Raw genomic sequence first — 5,533 nt, forward strand, 5'->3', positions numbered from 1 at the left:
CTTACAGTGCAGCACCTTGGAAAGTACAGTAGTGCAGTACAACAGCTGGCATCCAGGGGCTGGCGTGGAGTGAACAGGCAAGAAGAGTTACTGACTGGAGGAGGGAGAGGAGGTGGGAGATGGTGGAGCTGAAGGATGGTCAGTGATAGGAGAGGGAGGGCAGCCTGCAATGCCACTCACGTCTGACGTGGATGGCGTAGGTTCTGGTTCCTTGCTGGATTCAATTCTATCTACCCTCTTGAAAAAACGATCTAGTGATGTCTGGGTAGTAGCTCTTTTCTTCTCATCATAGATGACATGGTAGCACTGGATTGCATTCTGCACGGCTGCTGCTACCTTCGTGTACCGTTCTGTTTGCGGTACACATTCTAAGTCCTGTGCCTTAAAAACCAGCAGTGCCTCCTCAAATAAAGAAAATCCCCTTGCCATTTCCTGTGTTGGGAATTGCTTCAGTTCCTCGGTTACTTCTTCTTCCTCTTGTCTCTCTTTGTCCTTTCTCTGGGCCTCCAATTCCATCAGGTCTTCATTAGTAAGCTCCTCATGTTACACAGCAAGGAGTTCAGTGAAGTCGTCCTCTTGCAGATCTAGCTTGAAATAAAGATACTGTACTACTGAACCCTATACAGTACTGTACAGGAAAGTACACAAAAGCACAACCAGTCGTAGAAGATGCACACACGTGACAATGTACACCAAACACGTAAACTAACTTACGTGATTGGACATGTGAATGCAAGTTCGCAACTTGAAGGTTCGTATGTAGGAGACTTACCGTACAAGTAATACATGCATCGTGTATTCATTTCCTGTCGATGCTGCAACAAATTACCGCAAATTTTAGTGGCTTAAGACAACACATCTCTATTATCTTCCAGTTCTGCAGGTCAGAAGTTGAAAATGAGTCTTAAGGGTTAAATCAATGTATTGGGATAACTGTGTTCCTTCTGGAGCTGTAGGGGAGAATCCTTTCCCCTGCATTTCCCAGCTTCTAGAAGCCACCTGCATTCATTGGCTCCTGGCCCCTTCCCCCATCTTCAAAGTGTATCACTTCAACCTGTGCTTCCATCGTCATATCTCCTCTCTGCCTCTTACCCTCTGCCTCCCTCTTATAAGGACCCTTGTGATTACATTGTGCTCATCCTGATTAAGGAGGATAATCGCCCCATCTCAAGAGCCTTAACTTAATCATATCTGCAAAGTCACTTTTGCCGTTAAGGTCACCACTCACAGCTTCCAAGGATTAGGAAATGAACATTTTGAGGATCATTGTTCTACCTAAGACACATAAGAAAAAAAATAAATAAATAGTAAAAATAAAAAGTAAAATACCCCCCCAGATAATTTTAACTGTTCCTATTATTATTTCATCTGCTTGTTTGCTACCGAACTCTAAATAACATGCTTATATATTTCTATTTTTTGATTTATCAACTTTAAAAATGTCTATTGACTCCCTGAATTCAACACTCTCACCTCCCTTCTCTTGCCTCTCGACACTCCCTCACCCCTCCAATTTAGTTATACATTAACTGACTTTGACTTTATTTATTTAAAAAATTTATTTATTTTTGGTTGCATTGGGTCTTCGCTGCTGCGCGGTGTGTGGGCTTCTCACTGCAGTGGCTTCTCTTGTTGTGGAGCACGGGCTCTAGGTGCTCGGCCTTAAGTAGTTGTGGCTCACAGGCTTACTTGCTCCGCGGCATATGGGATCTTCCCGGACCGGGGCACGAACCCGTGTCCCCTGCATCGGCAGGCAGACTCTCAACCACTGCGCCACCAGGGAAGTCCCGATTTTTATATTTTTAATTGAAGAGTTAAAAATATTTATGTAGTCAATTTATCAATCTTTTCTTTTATGGCTTCTGAATTTTGAGTTTTCCTTAGGAAAAACATCTTCCCTGCTCTAAAGTTTTAATAGAATTTACCCATGTTTTCTTTTATATTTTTATTTTTTTCTTGTAAATATTTGATCCATTGGGAATTTAGTCTGGTGTACAGTGTGAGCTTTTTGTACAACTTTTCCCTTTCCAAATCTCTTCTTAGTTGTCTGAATACCATTTACTGATATGAGATTTACCTTTATCACATACTGAATTCCCATATATATTTTGGTTAATGTCTGGACTTCCCATTCTGTTGTGTTTATTCATTCATGTCTCAATAGCAAACTATTTTAATTTTTGTGATTTCAATAATACGTTGCAATATTTAGTAGGACAATTCAATGTTCATTTTTTCTTTTTAATTTCAAAAATGTCCTGGCTCTTGCTTTTCTTTTTGGCCACACCAAGCAACTTGCGGGATGTGGGAGCTTAATTCCCCTGGCTCTTGCTTTCTTATTTACATATATACAGTTGAGAATCTGCTTCTCCCAGAGATCTAATATACATAAACAGATGTTTTCATTTTTACTCACTACATTCTCTTTCTTTAGGACTTAGACATTTTAATGTACTCCTTCCCTTTGATGATAAGGTTTCATCACAGACCCAAACTTACACACCTCTCTTTTTTCCCTATGATGAGTGTATCCTAAGAGACTCCTTGGACTCTAACATGACCCACTTCTGCCAGGGACCCTGCATCCTCCAATCCGAATTCTATGATTGTCTCAGTTCAGGCTTGAGCTGGACCTTGATGACATAGTCATTCACGCTTTCAGTATTTGTTAGCACCTTCTCAAATATCCAGGAATAGTATGAATTAAATAAGAAATGAATAGCCCTAAAAGAAGAAGATTATGAAACTTTTCAGAAGGAAATATTCCAGTAATTAAAACTCTGTGACACTAGTGAAGACTAATGGAATAAAATATGAGACCTAGAAAAAGACCAACTATATAGGAGAACTTGGTTTATGAAATGATGACATTTCAAATCAGATGAGGAAATATATTCAAAAACGGTAGTATTGGGATACAGGCTGAGCCATTTCAACAAAGTCCCAGAAATACAGTTGCCACTCCATGTGTGGTCTGCACACTGTGGTCCATGATGAGGTAGGTTCTGAAACTGTGTAAGCATTTAGAAACTTTCATAGAAATTTGACCTTGCTGTCACCTGCAAGTGCATGACGGTCTCACTCAACAGAGTGCATTGCAGTATGGATGTTGAGAACACAGGTGTGGTGAAGGTCATGTGACATCTTCGGCGTACCAGTCATGGGCAGTAGGACCCTGTTACAGCGTGTGATATTTTAATTTCAGTTTGAGAAAATGTCATGATTTAAAAACTTTTCAAAACATTAGTAATTATTGATAGTTATAATACTATTTTAAAAATTCATAATTATTTTATTTCTTAACCCAGCCTGTGTGTGTGTGTGTGTGTGTGTGTGTGTGTGTGTGTGTGTGTGTGTGTTAAAAGGAACTTTCTTGAGTGTTCGGGGTTCAGATGAGGTCCATGAGGATATCATCCTCCATGACGCTGGGCTGCAGGCCTGGCTGGGGGACTGGGCCCCAGGGAACCCTGCTGAGCAGCCTCTGACCTGGCAGTGGAGCCCTGGGGGGAGGCTGCGCAGGCCAGGACTGGACGGGCGGCTGGTGCGGTGGGGACAGCAGTGCAGGGGCCCCTGGTGGCCGGAGGTGGTGGAGAGAGGCCTGAGGCGGGGGGACCCCAGTCTAGGGCGGTGGCGGGTTGAAGAGGAGGCTCCGCAGTTGGGGGTCGGTCCCGGGGTTCTGGGGCCGATGGGTGGGTCCAGGAAGGGGTGAGCGGGGGGCTGCTCCAGGAGGGCCTTGTGGGGCGCCTGGGCAGTCCCCTGAGGCTGGGGCTGCGGCGGCCAGAGCTGCTGCTCTAGCTTCTGCTGCTGGAGTTGCTTGTGGTTGGTGATGACCTCCCGGATGCCGCTGACAAAGTGTCTCTGGTCTTAGGGGATGAGGCCCGTGAAGACCTTCCTGAATGAGTACGGCAGCATGAGCACACGCACCTTGCAGGGGGCCGCGTGGGGAAGCGCACACAGCCAGCGAAGCCGTTGCCCAGGATGTGGTAGAGACCTCGGAGGGAGACCAGGTCCTTGTTGGTGAAGTGGAAATGGACCATCCCTGAGTCCCACAAAGGGCGCAGGGTGCTCAGCAGCTGCTGGGGGATGGGCTTCATGATCAGCGCTGTCCTCTTTTCAGCTTCTCGCCATGACTCAGGTAGACCTGAGAAGGCAGTGACCGACTCAGCTTGGTGTTGGCGTCACAGAGGCAGGTTTGGGCTTCTCCTGCCACTCGGGGACCCTGCTCCAGGCCAGGAGTATGTTGGAGACTGACTGCTGCCCGCCGAGGGCCAGGGTCCCGAGCTGGGCCGGAGAACCGTGCCCGCCCTGAACAGTGCCCCGGGCTGCCCAGTTGGGGGGCCAGGACCGGGCCAGGTGCCACAGTGGAGACCAGGCTGGGCTGGGAAGGGGGGAGGCCCGGGCCTGGCTGTAGGGGGGGACCCACTCCTAGAGAGGCTTGCTGAAGAGGGTTGATGGGCGCCACGAGGGCCCAGCCCAGCCTTCGGGTTCTTGGCGGCCTCCACGGCGCTCTGGGCAGCCACCTGAGCTGCACTCAGAGGACCTGGTACTGCGGGGGGACAGAGGGCAGAGGCTGCTGGGGGGCTGCCAAGAGCGGGGCGCCCGAGGGAGGATCTAGAGGCAGGGGCACGGGCGGCTTTGGCTGGAGGGGGCCTGGGTTCGAGCCACCCCCGACGGGCAGCACAAGCCCCCGCACCAGCACCATGTGCCTCGGGTCCTGGCTCACGTCTGTTGGTGGCTGCAGTGGCTCCAGCCTGGTGGGAGGAGCCGCCTTCTCGAACAGAAGCTGCAGGGCAGGCAGCTTCCAGGGCAGCACGATGGAGAAGTAGATTCCTCACTCCCCAGCCTTCTGCACGAGGGTCTCCGTCGTGCACCTGGAGTATGTGTTGCCCTCGACAGCAGGCAGCAGGTAGGGGGGCGAGTTACAGTAAGGAGGCAGAGTCGGTGTGTCTGGCCAGTCTGCTCGGTCATCTTCTTGAAGTCATCGAACAGCTGCAGAGCCCTGCTGACGCCTTCAGCGATGAGGCTGCAGCTCTGGCCCCGCCCACCCCCACCCCGCCATGAACTTCATGCCATCGAGCCAGATGACAAACCCATAGGCGCTGCTGGTGGGAGCGTGATATTGTACTTAGGACTCAGGAGCGCAGTCCACTCTGTTGAACACCACGAGGCTGTACTGGGTCCCCGCATAGTCTCCCCCGAAGTCCGTCTCGGCAGCAGGACCACCATTAAAATACTTGATGGCCAGGAGCAGGTAGTGCTTGCGGAGGTTGGCTGTGCCCTCAATCGCAAACACCACGTCAGCTACGAGGCCCCCGGCCCAGCCGCCAAGCCAGTTTGAAATTCATAGTTTAACATTATTAGCCCAATGAAATACATTGTTGTTGTTTTTTTTGCGGTACGCGGGCCTCTCACTGTTGTGGCCTCTCCTGTTGCAGAGCACAGGCTCCAGACGCGCAGGCTCAGCGGCCATGGCTCACGGGCCCAGCCGCTCCGCGGCATGTGGGATCTTCCCGGACCGGGGCACGAACCCGTG

At 49.6% G+C, this 5,533-nt stretch overlaps 1 pseudogene; it reads right to left on the reverse strand.

The window, feature by feature from the left end:
* Nucleotides 1-3,388: 3,388 nt before the first annotated feature.
* LOC117312752 (mediator of RNA polymerase II transcription subunit 25 pseudogene) lies at nucleotides 3,389-5,326 on the reverse strand (annotated as a pseudogene).
* Nucleotides 5,327-5,533: the final 207 nt, after the last annotated feature.

This window comes from Tursiops truncatus, chromosome 6 (genome assembly GCF_011762595.2).
Source record: "Tursiops truncatus isolate mTurTru1 chromosome 6, mTurTru1.mat.Y, whole genome shotgun sequence".
NCBI classification, from domain to species: Eukaryota; Metazoa; Chordata; class Mammalia; order Artiodactyla; family Delphinidae; genus Tursiops; species Tursiops truncatus.